We start from the raw sequence: 15,929 nt of genomic DNA, 5'->3' as shown, positions 1-15,929 counted from the left end.
GGCCTTTTTAAATGCAATCCATAACCCGGATTTGCCAGGAACCCTTCTTACTCCTCCTACTTGCATGTGACACTGGGCTTAGGATCTGCATAGGAAACACACACACAAGCACACACCTACCTTTGTTGCCTGCAGATGCCTCCTTGGCTGTCCCCAAACGGTATCAAACCAACACCCACGGGAAGCTGTAAGCATAGAGGACATGCCTGCACCCCATTGGACTTACCTGTGTGGGTTAAATCCGGGTTATTTGACAACCTATGGCGGTGATGGTTCTGCTCAGGCAGAGCAGTGCTGATGCTCCTCATAAAGCTGTCGCTGCTGTGAAGGTTCTAGGTGACATCACAAATCCCTTTGGTTACATACACAACAAAGCTGGGTTGTTGTTGTTTACACTCTGCAAGGCCTGTGGAAGTGAGTGACATCATAGCACTGTAGTTCTGAGGGTTCAAGATGGATGCAACAATCTCCTGTTGCTTCTATGAAGGCCGTAATAGACGACATCACCAAACAGCTCCATAGTCACATACACAGCAAAGGAGAGATGTTGTTTACACCTAGTGATGTCAGTGGTATTGAGTGACATCACAGCACAGTGCTAAGGCTCCTGGGCCTGGACACAGCAGCGGCTGCAATATCTCAACGGAGAATACGTTTATATCTATGTGTGTGTGTGCGCATATATATATATATATATATATATTTCTCCGCCGAAATCACTTTTAAACCCATTTCCACCTTTTTTTCCCTTCTCTTCCTCTTACTTTTTTTTCACGTTTTTTTACGTTTTTCTCCTTTTCGCCTCTTTTCTGGGCGTATTATTCTTCTTTTTCTTCTTTTTTTTCGTCTAATGCATACCCCATCAGTGCAGCAATGCTTATTCAATACCGCCAGCAGATGGAGACACTGGGGGATAATTTTCTAAGGATTTATACTGATTTTTCCTGTCTGAATTTGTCGCACAGAAAGTTGCAGGCCAAATATGTGTGACATTTCTGCGACTTTAGCTTCTAGAGCATTTTTACAACATTATACATAGGTGCTGAATACATAAAAAGCGACTGTTCAGCGACAGACAAGTCGCATCGGCTGAAAGTAGGCCAGAATGTCAGTCCATGTTGGAGCAGGTTTAGATACAGTCTAAAGCATAGATCTCAAAGTCTGTGCACAGAATTTAGCAAGGGCCTCGCACCTTCTGATGCATCAGGTAGGTGCACAATAGCATAGCCTAACCCTCTGTACTTTGGTCTATATTGATGCGGGACATAGACAGCCAGCTGATGACCAATCCATTAGTGCAATGGATGGCTGGAAGCATTTGTCTTTGCCTTTGCAATACCACAGAAGCAATGCATGGTCAATGTACAGCAATGACACACCTGTGTGAACAGCCAGGAGACCCCCCCCCCCCCCCCCATGTTATGTTACATAGTTACATAGTTAGTACGGTCGAAAAAAGACATATGTCCATCACGTTCAACCAGGGAATTAAGGGGTAGGGGTGTGGCGCGATATTGGGGAAGGGATGAGATTTTATATTTCTTCATAAGCATTAATCTTATTTTGTCAATTAGGAACATTCAGCACCCACCCGCTATCAAGGCAGCTGCCTATCATGTCATGCCCTACCTGCACAGGTGTGCTGGCTACTCAAATGATCCAATTAAGGAGGCCATTTAGTCAGCAGCAGCAGAAGTCCTGTGCCTGGACGCTCCAACAGGGGCCAGACACAAGCAGAAGCAGAAGCAGCAGAAGCAGCAGCAGCACCACCTTTTGTTTTTTGGCTGCAGCAGCAGCAAGGCCCACAGGGCTGGCTAGCTGGCTAGCCAGCAAGCAGGTAGCAATGAAAGTAGGAATCTTTCTTTTTAACCCTGTAAGGGGGTGGTGCACTGTACCCGAAGATACTGCCATATCGGGTCAATGCATAGGGCGACGGAAGCAAGCTTCGAAATCGGCCCCCGTTCTCAAAAATCCATTTAATATATGGTCCCCAGATAGGGGACGTATCAGATATTAAACTGATAAGAACAGATACTACACTTGATCTTAGCCAAAAGGCCGAGAAGCGATAACCGTGAAAGGGGCGGGCCCAACAAGGTCCCCTTCATGGGCACTATCACTGCTTGCTGTCAGGGAGGCTGCCAGACAATTTTCCATGCACACTCTGGGCTGGGGGGCAGTCAACCACCAGTACACACAGCAGAACCTAAACCCATACCATTATTGCTAAGCAGCAAGACAGGGGCCCATTGCACTCCCACGGGGCCTTTTTAAATGCAATCCATAACCCGGATTTGCCAGGAACCCTTCTTACTCCTCCTACTTGCATGTGACACTGGGCTTAGGATCTGCATAGGAAACACACACACAAGCACACACCTACCTTTGTTGCCTGCAGATGCCTCCTTGGCTGTCCCCAAACGGTATCAAACCAACACCCACGGGAAGCTGTAAGCATAGAGGACATGCCTGCACCCCATTGGACTTACCTGTGTGGGTTAAATCCGGGTTATTTGACAACCTATGGCGGTGATGGTTCTGCTCAGGCAGAGCAGTGCTGATGCTCCTCATAAAGCTGTCGCTGCTGTGAAGGTTCTAGGTGACATCACAAATCCCTTTGGTTACATACACAACAAAGCTGGGTTGTTGTTGTTTACACTCTGCAAGGCCTGTGGAAGTGAGTGACATCATAGCACTGTAGTTCTGAGGGTTCAAGATGGATGCAACAATCTCCTGTTGCTTCTATGAAGGCCGTAATAGACGACATCACCAAACAGCTCCATAGTCACATACACAGCAAAGGAGAGATGTTGTTTACACCTAGTGATGTCAGTGGTATTGAGTGACATCACAGCACAGTGCTAAGGCTCCTGGGCCTGGACACAGCAGCGGCTGCAATATCTCAACGGAGAATACGTTTATATCTATGTGTGTGTGTGCGCATATATATATATATATATATATATATATATATATATATATATTCTCCGCCGAAATCACTTTTAAACCCATTTCCACCTTTTTTTCCCTTCTCTTCCTCTTACTTTTTTTTCACGTTTTTTTACGTTTTTCTCCTTTTCGCCTCTTTTCTGGGCGTATTATTCTTCTTTTTCTTCTTTTTTTTCGTCTAATGCATACCCCATCAGTGCAGCAATGCTTATTCAATACCGCCAGCAGATGGAGACACTGGGGGATAATTTTCTAAGGATTTATACTGATTTTTCCTGTCTGAATTTGTCGCACAGAAAGTTGCAGGCCAAATATGTGTGACATTTCTGCGACTTTAGCTTCTAGAGCATTTTTACAACATTATACATAGGTGCTGAATACATAAAAAGCGACTGTTCAGCGACAGACAAGTCGCATCGGCTGAAAGTAGGCCAGAATGTCAGTCCATGTTGGAGCAGGTTTAGATACAGTCTAAAGCATAGATCTCAAAGTCTGTGCACAGAATTTAGCAAGGGCCTCGCACCTTCTGATGCATCAGGTAGGTGCACAATAGCATAGCCTAACCCTCTGTACTTTGGTCTATATTGATGCGGGACATAGACAGCCAGCTGATGACCAATCCATTAGTGCAATGGATGGCTGGAAGCATTTGTCTTTGCCTTTGCAATACCACAGAAGCAATGCATGGTCAATGTACAGCAATGACACACCTGTGTGAACAGCCAGGAGACCCCCCCCCCCCCCCATGTTATGTTACATAGTTACATAGTTAGTACGGTCGAAAAAAGACATATGTCCATCACGTTCAACCAGGGAATTAAGGGGTAGGGGTGTGGCGCGATATTGGGGAAGGGATGAGATTTTATATTTCTTCATAAGCATTAATCTTATTTTGTCAATTAGGAACATTCAGCACCCACCCGCTATCAAGGCAGCTGCCTATCATGTCATGCCCTACCTGCACAGGTGTGCTGGCTACTCAAATGATCCAATTAAGGAGGCCATTTAGTCAGCAGCAGCAGAAGTCCTGTGCCTGGACGCTCCAACAGGGGCCAGACACAAGCAGAAGCAGAAGCAGCAGAAGCAGCAGCAGCACCACCTTTTGTTTTTTGGCTGCAGCAGCAGCAAGGCCCACAGGGCTGGCTAGCTGGCTAGCCAGCAAGCAGGTAGCAATGAAAGTAGGAATCTTTCTTTTTAACCCTGTAAGGGGGTGGTGCACTGTACCCGAAGATACTGCCATATCGGGTCAATGCATAGGGCGACGGAAGCAAGCTTCGAAATCGGCCCCCGTTCTCAAAAATCCATTTAATATATGGTCCCCAGATAGGGGACGTATCAGATATTAAACTGATAAGAACAGATACTACACTTGATCTTAGCCAAAAGGCCGAGAAGCGATAACCGTGAAAGGGGCGGGCCCAACAAGGTCCCCTTCATGGGCACTATCACTGCTTGCTGTCAGGGAGGCTGCCAGACAATTTTCCATGCACACTCTGGGCTGGGGGGCAGTCAACCACCAGTACACACAGCAGAACCTAAACCCATACCATTATTGCTAAGCAGCAAGACAGGGGCCCATTGCACTCCCACGGGGCCTTTTTAAATGCAATCCATAACCCGGATTTGCCAGGAACCCTTCTTACTCCTCCTACTTGCATGTGACACTGGGCTTAGGATCTGCATAGGAAACACACACACAAGCACACACCTACCTTTGTTGCCTGCAGATGCCTCCTTGGCTGTCCCCAAACGGTATCAAACCAACACCCACGGGAAGCTGTAAGCATAGAGGACATGCCTGCACCCCATTGGACTTACCTGTGTGGGTTAAATCCGGGTTATTTGACAACCTATGGCGGTGATGGTTCTGCTCAGGCAGAGCAGTGCTGATGCTCCTCATAAAGCTGTCGCTGCTGTGAAGGTTCTAGGTGACATCACAAATCCCTTTGGTTACATACACAACAAAGCTGGGTTGTTGTTGTTTACACTCTGCAAGGCCTGTGGAAGTGAGTGACATCATAGCACTGTAGTTCTGAGGGTTCAAGATGGATGCAACAATCTCCTGTTGCTTCTATGAAGGCCGTAATAGACGACATCACCAAACAGCTCCATAGTCACATACACAGCAAAGGAGAGATGTTGTTTACACCTAGTGATGTCAGTGGTATTGAGTGACATCACAGCACAGTGCTAAGGCTCCTGGGCCTGGACACAGCAGCGGCTGCAATATCTCAACGGAGAATACGTTTATATCTATGTGTGTGTGTGCGCATATATATATATATATATATATATATATATATATATATATATATATTTCTCCGCCGAAATCACTTTTAAACCCATTTCCACCTTTTTTTCCCTTCTCTTCCTCTTACTTTTTTTTCACGTTTTTTTACGTTTTTCTCCTTTTCGCCTCTTTTCTGGGCGTATTATTCTTCTTTTTCTTCTTTTTTTTCGTCTAATGCATACCCCATCAGTGCAGCAATGCTTATTCAATACCGCCAGCAGATGGAGACACTGGGGGATAATTTTCTAAGGATTTATACTGATTTTTCCTGTCTGAATTTGTCGCACAGAAAGTTGCAGGCCAAATATGTGTGACATTTCTGCGACTTTAGCTTCTAGAGCATTTTTACAACATTATACATAGGTGCTGAATACATAAAAAGCGACTGTTCAGCGACAGACAAGTCGCATCGGCTGAAAGTAGGCCAGAATGTCAGTCCATGTTGGAGCAGGTTTAGATACAGTCTAAAGCATAGATCTCAAAGTCTGTGCACAGAATTTAGCAAGGGCCTCGCACCTTCTGATGCATCAGGTAGGTGCACAATAGCATAGCCTAACCCTCTGTACTTTGGTCTATATTGATGCGGGACATAGACAGCCAGCTGATGACCAATCCATTAGTGCAATGGATGGCTGGAAGCATTTGTCTTTGCCTTTGCAATACCACAGAAGCAATGCATGGTCAATGTACAGCAATGACACACCTGTGTGAACAGCCAGGAGACCCCCCCCCCCCCCCCCCCATGTTATGTTACATAGTTACATAGTTAGTACGGTCGAAAAAAGACATATGTCCATCACGTTCAACCAGGGAATTAAGGGGTAGGGGTGTGGCGCGATATTGGGGAAGGGATGAGATTTTATATTTCTTCATAAGCATTAATCTTATTTTGTCAATTAGGAACATTCAGCACCCACCCGCTATCAAGGCAGCTGCCTATCATGTCATGCCCTACCTGCACAGGTGTGCTGGCTACTCAAATGATCCAATTAAGGAGGCCATTTAGTCAGCAGCAGCAGAAGTCCTGTGCCTGGACGCTCCAACAGGGGCCAGACACAAGCAGAAGCAGAAGCAGCAGAAGCAGCAGCAGCACCACCTTTTGTTTTTTGGCTGCAGCAGCAGCAAGGCCCACAGGGCTGGCTAGCTGGCTAGCCAGCAAGCAGGTAGCAATGAAAGTAGGAATCTTTCTTTTTAACCCTGTAAGGGGGTGGTGCACTGTACCCGAAGATACTGCCATATCGGGTCAATGCATAGGGCGACGGAAGCAAGCTTCGAAATCGGCCCCCGTTCTCAAAAATCCATTTAATATATGGTCCCCAGATAGGGGACGTATCAGATATTAAACTGATAAGAACAGATACTACACTTGATCTTAGCCAAAAGGCCGAGAAGCGATAACCGTGAAAGGGGCGGGCCCAACAAGGTCCCCTTCATGGGCACTATCACTGCTTGCTGTCAGGGAGGCTGCCAGACAATTTTCCATGCACACTCTGGGCTGGGGGGCAGTCAACCACCAGTACACACAGCAGAACCTAAACCCATACCATTATTGCTAAGCAGCAAGACAGGGGCCCATTGCACTCCCACGGGGCCTTTTTAAATGCAATCCATAACCCGGATTTGCCAGGAACCCTTCTTACTCCTCCTACTTGCATGTGACACTGGGCTTAGGATCTGCATAGGAAACACACACACAAGCACACACCTACCTTTGTTGCCTGCAGATGCCTCCTTGGCTGTCCCCAAACGGTATCAAACCAACACCCACGGGAAGCTGTAAGCATAGAGGACATGCCTGCACCCCATTGGACTTACCTGTGTGGGTTAAATCCGGGTTATTTGACAACCTATGGCGGTGATGGTTCTGCTCAGGCAGAGCAGTGCTGATGCTCCTCATAAAGCTGTCGCTGCTGTGAAGGTTCTAGGTGACATCACAAATCCCTTTGGTTACATACACAACAAAGCTGGGTTGTTGTTGTTTACACTCTGCAAGGCCTGTGGAAGTGAGTGACATCATAGCACTGTAGTTCTGAGGGTTCAAGATGGATGCAACAATCTCCTGTTGCTTCTATGAAGGCCGTAATAGACGACATCACCAAACAGCTCCATAGTCACATACACAGCAAAGGAGAGATGTTGTTTACACCTAGTGATGTCAGTGGTATTGAGTGACATCACAGCACAGTGCTAAGGCTCCTGGGCCTGGACACAGCAGCGGCTGCAATATCTCAACGGAGAATACGTTTATATCTATGTGTGTGTGTGCGCATATATATATATATATATATATATATATATATATATATATATATATATATATTTCTCCGCCGAAATCACTTTTAAACCCATTTCCACCTTTTTTTCCCTTCTCTTCCTCTTACTTTTTTTTCACGTTTTTTTACGTTTTTCTCCTTTTCGCCTCTTTTCTGGGCGTATTATTCTTCTTTTTCTTCTTTTTTTTGTCTAATGCATACCCCATCAGTGCAGCAATGCTTATTCAATACCGCCAGCAGATGGAGACACTGGGGGATAATTTTCTAAGGATTTATACTGATTTTTCCTGTCTGAATTTGTCGCACAGAAAGTTGCAGGCCAAATATGTGTGACATTTCTGCGACTTTAGCTTCTAGAGCATTTTTACAACATTATACATAGGTGCTGAATACATAAAAAGCGACTGTTCAGCGACAGACAAGTCGCATCGGCTGAAAGTAGGCCAGAATGTCAGTCCATGTTGGAGCAGGTTTAGATACAGTCTAAAGCATAGATCTCAAAGTCTGTGCACAGAATTTAGCAAGGGCCTCGCACCTTCTGATGCATCAGGTAGGTGCACAATAGCATAGCCTAACCCTCTGTACTTTGGTCTATATTGATGCGGGACATAGACAGCCAGCTGATGACCAATCCATTAGTGCAATGGATGGCTGGAAGCATTTGTCTTTGCCTTTGCAATACCACAGAAGCAATGCATGGTCAATGTACAGCAATGACACACCTGTGTGAACAGCCAGGAGACCCCCCCCCCCCCCCCCCCATGTTATGTTACATAGTTACATAGTTAGTACGGTCGAAAAAAGACATATGTCCATCACGTTCAACCAGGGAATTAAGGGGTAGGGGTGTGGCGCGATATTGGGGAAGGGATGAGATTTTATATTTCTTCATAAGCATTAATCTTATTTTGTCAATTAGGAACATTCAGCACCCACCCGCTATCAAGGCAGCTGCCTATCATGTCATGCCCTACCTGCACAGGTGTGCTGGCTACTCAAATGATCCAATTAAGGAGGCCATTTAGTCAGCAGCAGCAGAAGTCCTGTGCCTGGACGCTCCAACAGGGGCCAGACACAAGCAGAAGCAGAAGCAGCAGAAGCAGCAGCAGCACCACCTTTTGTTTTTTGGCTGCAGCAGCAGCAAGGCCCACAGGGCTGGCTAGCTGGCTAGCCAGCAAGCAGGTAGCAATGAAAGTAGGAATCTTTCTTTTTAACCCTGTAAGGGGGTGGTGCACTGTACCCGAAGATACTGCCATATCGGGTCAATGCATAGGGCGACGGAAGCAAGCTTCGAAATCGGCCCCCGTTCTCAAAAATCCATTTAATATATGGTCCCCAGATAGGGGACGTATCAGATATTAAACTGATAAGAACAGATTTTTTTTTTTTTTTTTTTATCTAAAGCCGAGGAACGTGCTTTCGATTCACCCAAAGTGCAAGAAAAAGTGCAAACGTGTTACACTAAAAAAAACGTGCACAAAGGATGCGGTCTATCGCAAGCCCTTCTCCGATAGGAGAGAGGCCCCCCAACAAACCTTACCCTTCGCCTCCGGACCAAAAGGTACCTGCGAGGTTCCAGGTTCGATGTCCCTTTTCGCCGAAGCTACTAGGAGACCACAAATGCTCCCGGCATCCCCCTTGGCGTTAGCCAAGGTATCTGCCCGCAGAGCCGATTACGGTAGGTACCCTGCGAAGCAGGAGTACCCGGGGTGTTTGCAGGGAGGTGCGGAACCTAATGGCCACACACCTCCCCTAGACCGCCAGGAGGGACACCCAGAAGGGCTACCGCATCCTGACAAATCCTGTGAACACACAACACGCAAAAAGTGACACAGTGAGACAAAAAATAAATAAATAAGTGAATGTGTGCAGATATACTGCCCGGACATCCGGCCGGATCTATAAAAATTTCTCTGATCCTAGCCAGAAGGCCGGGAATCAAGAGGTGAGTGCCACAAGGTGAAGAGATTATGGTGCCCGTGCTTCAACTCAGTGAGCCTATTCTCCCAGTGAGTTTCGGCACCTCGGGGTCACCACTCCCCGAGGCACAAAAGTACCTCGGCTCTAGACCCTCTCAGCCTCATGGCGAGACCCGGAGGGAACAGGTCACATCGGGGCAGCCGTCGAGCTGATTCCTCAGAACCAGCCCCGGAAAGCCCTGGTACACCTGCATCCTCCATGCAGCACCCATCCCCACCAGCATGAAAACTGATAAGAACAGATACTACACTTGATCTTAGCCAAAAGGCCGAGAAGCGATAACCGTGAAAGGGGCGGGCCCAACAAGGTCCCCTTCATGGGCACTATCACTGCTTGCTGTCAGGGAGGCTGCCAGACAATTTTCCATGCACACTCTGGGCTGGGGGGCAGTCAACCACCAGTACACACAGCAGAACCTAAACCCATACCATTATTGCTAAGCAGCAAGACAGGGGCCCATTGCACTCCCACGGGGCCTTTTTAAATGCAATCCATAACCCGGATTTGCCAGGAACCCTTCTTACTCCTCCTACTTGCATGTGACACTGGGCTTAGGATCTGCATAGGAAACACACACACAAGCACACACCTACCTTTGTTGCCTGCAGATGCCTCCTTGGCTGTCCCCAAACGGTATCAAACCAACACCCACGGGAAGCTGTAAGCATAGAGGACATGCCTGCACCCCATTGGACTTACCTGTGTGGGTTAAATCCGGGTTATTTGACAACCTATGGCGGTGATGGTTCTGCTCAGGCAGAGCAGTGCTGATGCTCCTCATAAAGCTGTCGCTGCTGTGAAGGTTCTAGGTGACATCACAAATCCCTTTGGTTACATACACAACAAAGCTGGGTTGTTGTTGTTTACACTCTGCAAGGCCTGTGGAAGTGAGTGACATCATAGCACTGTAGTTCTGAGGGTTCAAGATGGATGCAACAATCTCCTGTTGCTTCTATGAAGGCCGTAATAGACGACATCACCAAACAGCTCCATAGTCACATACACAGCAAAGGAGAGATGTTGTTTACACCTAGTGATGTCAGTGGTATTGAGTGACATCACAGCACAGTGCTAAGGCTCCTGGGCCTGGACACAGCAGCGGCTGCAATATCTCAACGGAGAATACGTTTATATCTATGTGTGTGTGTGCGCATATATATATATATATATATATATATATATATATATATATATATATATTTCTCCGCCGAAATCACTTTTAAACCCATTTCCACCTTTTTTTCCCTTCTCTTCCTCTTACTTTTTTTTCACGTTTTTTTACGTTTTTCTCCTTTTCGCCTCTTTTCTGGGCGTATTATTCTTCTTTTTCTTCTTTTTTTTCGTCTAATGCATACCCCATCAGTGCAGCAATGCTTATTCAATACCGCCAGCAGATGGAGACACTGGGGGATAATTTTCTAAGGATTTATACTGATTTTTCCTGTCTGAATTTGTCGCACAGAAAGTTGCAGGCCAAATATGTGTGACATTTCTGCGACTTTAGCTTCTAGAGCATTTTTACAACATTATACATAGGTGCTGAATACATAAAAAGCGACTGTTCAGCGACAGACAAGTCGCATCGGCTGAAAGTAGGCCAGAATGTCAGTCCATGTTGGAGCAGGTTTAGATACAGTCTAAAGCATAGATCTCAAAGTCTGTGCACAGAATTTAGCAAGGGCCTCGCACCTTCTGATGCATCAGGTAGGTGCACAATAGCATAGCCTAACCCTCTGTACTTTGGTCTATACTGATGCGGGACATAGACAGCCAGCTGATGACCAATCCATTAGTGCAATGGATGGCTGGAAGCATTTGTCTTTGCCTTTGCAATACCACAGAAGCAATGCATGGTCAATGTACAGCAATGACACACCTGTGTGAACAGCCAGGAGACCCCCCCCCCCATGTTATGTTACATAGTTACATAGTTAGTACGGTCGAAAAAAGACATATGTCCATCACGTTCAACCAGGGAATTAAGGGGTAGGGGTGTGGCGCGATATTGGGGAAGGGATGAGATTTTATATTTCTTCATAAGCATTAATCTTATTTTGTCAATTAGGAACATTCAGCACCCACCCGCTATCAAGGCAGCTGCCTATCATGTCATGCCCTACCTGCACAGGTGTGCTGGCTACTCAAATGATCCAATTAAGGAGGCCATTTAGTCAGCAGCAGCAGAAGTCCTGTGCCTGGACGCTCCAACAGGGGCCAGACACAAGCAGAAGCAGAAGCAGCAGAAGCAGCACCACCTTTTGTTTTTTGGCTGCAGCAGCAGCAAGGCCCACAGGGCTGGCTAGCTGGCTAGCCAGCAAGCAGGTAGCAATGAAAGTAGGAATCTTTCTTTTTAACCCTGTAAGGGGGTGGTGCACTGTACCCGAAGATACTGCCATATCGGGTCAATGCATAGGGCGACGGAAGCAAGCTTCGAAATCGGCCCCCGTTCTCAAAAATCCATTTAATATATGGTCCCCAGATAGGGGACGTATCAGATATTAAACTGATAAGAACAGATACTACACTTGATCTTAGCCAAAAGGCCGAGAAGCGATAACCGTGAAAGGGGCGGGCCCAACAAGGTCCCCTTCATGGGCACTATCACTGCTTGCTGTCAGGGAGGCTGCCAGACAATTTTCCATGCACACTCTGGGCTGGGGGGCAGTCAACCACCAGTACACACAGCAGAACCTAAACCCATACCATTATTGCTAAGCAGCAAGACAGGGGCCCATTGCACTCCCACGGGGCCTTTTTAAATGCAATCCATAACCCGGATTTGCCAGGAACCCTTCTTACTCCTCCTACTTGCATGTGACACTGGGCTTAGGATCTGCATAGGAAACACACACACAAGCACACACCTACCTTTGTTGCCTGCAGATGCCTCCTTGGCTGTCCCCAAACGGTATCAAACCAACACCCACGGGAAGCTGTAAGCATAGAGGACATGCCTGCACCCCATTGGACTTACCTGTGTGGGTTAAATCCGGGTTATTTGACAACCTATGGCGGTGATGGTTCTGCTCAGGCAGAGCAGTGCTGATGCTCCTCATAAAGCTGTCGCTGCTGTGAAGGTTCTAGGTGACATCACAAATCCCTTTGGTTACATACACAACAAAGCTGGGTTGTTGTTGTTTACACTCTGCAAGGCCTGTGGAAGTGAGTGACATCATAGCACTGTAGTTCTGAGGGTTCAAGATGGATGCAACAATCTCCTGTTGCTTCTATGAAGGCCGTAATAGACGACATCACCAAACAGCTCCATAGTCACATACACAGCAAAGGAGAGATGTTGTTTACACCTAGTGATGTCAGTGGTATTGAGTGACATCACAGCACAGTGCTAAGGCTCCTGGGCCTGGACACAGCAGCGGCTGCAATATCTCAACGGAGAATACGTTTATATCTATGTGTGTGTGTGCGCATATATATATATATATATATATATATATATATATATATATATATATATTTCTCCGCCGAAAACACTTTTAAACCCATTTCCACCTTTTTTTCCCTTCTCTTCCTCTTACTTTTTTTTCACGTTTTTTTACGTTTTTCTCCTTTTCGCCTCTTTTCTGGGCGTATTATTCTTCTTTTTCTTCTTTTTTTTCGTCTAATGCATACCCCATCAGTGCAGCAATGCTTATTCAATACCGCCAGCAGATGGAGACACTGGGGGATAATTTTCTAAGGATTTATACTGATTTTTCCTGTCTGAATTTGTCGCACAGAAAGTTGCAGGCCAAATATGTGTGACATTTCTGCGACTTTAGCTTCTAGAGCATTTTTACAACATTATACATAGGTGCTGAATACATAAAAAGCGACTGTTCAGCGACAGACAAGTCGCATCGGCTGAAAGTAGGCCAGAATGTCAGTCCATGTTGGAGCAGGTTTAGATACAGTCTAAAGCATAGATCTCAAAGTCTGTGCACAGAATTTAGCAAGGGCCTCGCACCTTCTGATGCATCAGGTAGGTGCACAATAGCATAGCCTAACCCTCTGTACTTTGGTCTATATTGATGCGGGACATAGACAGCCAGCTGATGACCAATCCATTAGTGCAATGGATGGCTGGAAGCATTTGTCTTTGCCTTTGCAATACCACAGAAGCAATGCATGGTCAATGTACAGCAATGACACACCTGTGTGAACAGCCAGGAGACCCCCCCCCCCATGTTATGTTACATAGTTACATAGTTAGTACGGTCGAAAAAAGACATATGTCCATCACGTTCAACCAGGGAATTAAGGGGTAGGGGTGTGGCGCGATATTGGGGAAGGGATGAGATTTTATATTTCTTCATAAGCATTAATCTTATTTTGTCAATTAGGAACATTCAGCACCCACCCGCTATCAAGGCAGCTGCCTATCATGTCATGCCCTACCTGCACAGGTGTGCTGGCTACTCAAATGATCCAATTAAGGAGGCCATTTAGTCAGCAGCAGCAGAAGTCCTGTGCCTGGACGCTCCAACAGGGGCCAGACACAAGCAGAAGCAGAAGCAGCAGAAGCAGCACCACCTTTTGTTTTTTGGCTGCAGCAGCAGCAAGGCCCACAGGGCTGGCTAGCTGGCTAGCCAGCAAGCAGGTAGCAATGAAAGTAGGAATCTTTCTTTTTAACCCTGTAAGGGGGTGGTGCACTGTACCCGAAGATACTGCCATATCGGGTCAATGTATAGGGCGACGGAAGCAAGCTTCGAAATCGGCCCCCGTTCTCAAAAATCCATTTAATATATGGTCCCCAGATAGGGGACGTATCAGATATTAAACTGATAAGAACAGATACTACACTTGATCTTAGCCAAAAGGCCGAGAAGCGATAACCGTGAAAGGGGCGGGCCCAACAAGGTCCCCTTCATGGGCACTATCACTGCTTGCTGTCAGGGAGGCTGCCAGACAATTTTCCATGCACACTCTGGGCTGGGGGGCAGTCAACCACCAGTACACACAGCAGAACCTAAACCCATACCATTATTGCTAAGCAGCAAGACAGGGGCCCATTGCACTCCCACGGGGCCTTTTTAAATGCAATCCATAACCCGGATTTGCCAGGAACCCTTCTTACTCCTCCTACTTGCATGTGACACTGGGCTTAGGATCTGCATAGGAAACACACACACAAGCACACACCTACCTTTGTTGCCTGCAGATGCCTCCTTGGCTGTCCCCAAACGGTATCAAACCAACACCCACGGGAAGCTGTAAGCATAGAGGACATGCCTGCACCCCATTGGACTTACCTGTGTGGGTTAAATCCGGGTTATTTGACAACCTATGGCGGTGATGGTTCTGCTCAGGCAGAGCAGTGCTGATGCTCCTCATAAAGCTGTCGCTGCTGTGAAGGTTCTAGGTGACATCACAAATCCCTTTGGTTACATACACAACAAAGCTGGGTTGTTGTTGTTTACACTCTGCAAGGCCTGTGGAAGTGAGTGACATCATAGCACTGTAGTTCTGAGGGTTCAAGATGGATGCAACAATCTCCTGTTGCTTCTATGAAGGCCGTAATAGACGACATCACCAAACAGCTCCATAGTCACATACACAGCAAAGGAGAGATGTTGTTTACACCTAGTGATGTCAGTGGTATTGAGTGACATCACAGCACAGTGCTAAGGCTCCTGGGCCTGGACACAGCAGCGGCTGCAATATCTCAACGGAGAATACGTTTATATCTATGTGTGTGTGTGCGCATATATATATATATATATATATATATATATATATATATATATATATTTCTCCGCCGAAATCACTTTTAAACCCATTTCCACCTTTTTTTCCCTTCTCTTCCTCTTACTTTTTTTTCACGTTTTTTTACGTTTTTCTCCTTTTCGCCTCTTTTCTGGGCGTATTATTCTTCTTTTTCTTCTTTTTTTTCGTCTAATGCATACCCCATCAGTGCAGCAATGCTTATTCAATACCGCCAGCAGATGGAGACACTGGGGGATAATTTTCTAAGGATTTATACTGATTTTTCCTGTCTGAATTTGTCGCACAGAAAGTTGCAGGCCAAATATGTGTGACATTTCTGCGACTTTAGCTTCTAGAGCATTTTTACAACATTATACATAGGTGCTGAATACATAAAAAGCGACTGTTCAGCGACAGACAAGTCGCATCGGCTGAAAGTAGGCCAGAATGTCAGTCCATGTTGGAGCAGGTTTAGATACAGTCTAAAGCATAGATCTCAAAGTCTGTGCACAGAATTTAGCAAGGGCCTCGCACCTTCTGATGCATCAGGTAGGTGCACAATAGCATAGCCTAACCCTCTGTACTTTGGTCTATATTGATGCGGGACATAGACAGCCAGCTGATGACCAATCCATTAGTGCAATGGATGGCTGGAAGCATTTGTCTTTGCCTTTGCAATACCACAGAAGCAATGCATGGTCAATGTACAGCAATGACACACCTGTGTGAACAGC

At 46.3% G+C, this 15,929-nt stretch overlaps 6 non-coding genes and 1 pseudogene across 6 annotated transcripts; all 7 read right to left on the bottom strand.

Annotated features, from left to right (window-relative positions):
- Positions 1-1,879: 1,879 nt before the first annotated feature.
- On the bottom strand, positions 1,880-2,070 carry LOC130329056 (U2 spliceosomal RNA). The gene has a single exon (XR_008872874.1). It is a non-coding gene; the product is annotated as a U2 spliceosomal RNA (small nuclear RNA).
- Positions 2,071-4,157: 2,087 nt separating this feature from the next.
- Positions 4,158-4,348, bottom strand: LOC130329055 (U2 spliceosomal RNA). The gene has a single exon (XR_008872873.1). It is a non-coding gene; the product is annotated as a U2 spliceosomal RNA (small nuclear RNA).
- Positions 4,349-6,444: 2,096 nt separating this feature from the next.
- Positions 6,445-6,635, bottom strand: LOC130329054 (U2 spliceosomal RNA). Its single transcript, XR_008872872.1, has one exon. It is a non-coding gene; the product is annotated as a U2 spliceosomal RNA (small nuclear RNA).
- A 2,101-nt stretch (positions 6,636-8,736) lies between these two features.
- On the bottom strand, positions 8,737-8,921 carry LOC130329017 (U2 spliceosomal RNA). The gene has a single exon (XR_008872851.1). It is a non-coding gene; the product is annotated as a U2 spliceosomal RNA (small nuclear RNA).
- A 691-nt stretch (positions 8,922-9,612) lies between these two features.
- On the bottom strand, positions 9,613-9,772 carry LOC130329038 (U2 spliceosomal RNA; annotated as a pseudogene).
- Positions 9,773-11,856: 2,084 nt separating this feature from the next.
- On the bottom strand, positions 11,857-12,047 carry LOC130329052 (U2 spliceosomal RNA). Its single transcript, XR_008872871.1, has one exon. It is a non-coding gene; the product is annotated as a U2 spliceosomal RNA (small nuclear RNA).
- A 2,084-nt stretch (positions 12,048-14,131) lies between these two features.
- On the bottom strand, positions 14,132-14,322 carry LOC130329001 (U2 spliceosomal RNA). Its single transcript, XR_008872837.1, has one exon. It is a non-coding gene; the product is annotated as a U2 spliceosomal RNA (small nuclear RNA).
- Positions 14,323-15,929: the final 1,607 nt, after the last annotated feature.

Source organism: Hyla sarda, unplaced genomic scaffold, assembly GCF_029499605.1.
Source record: "Hyla sarda isolate aHylSar1 unplaced genomic scaffold, aHylSar1.hap1 scaffold_315, whole genome shotgun sequence".
NCBI classification, from domain to species: Eukaryota; Metazoa; Chordata; class Amphibia; order Anura; family Hylidae; genus Hyla; species Hyla sarda.
This window is presented reverse-complemented; position numbering and strand designations above follow the sequence as displayed.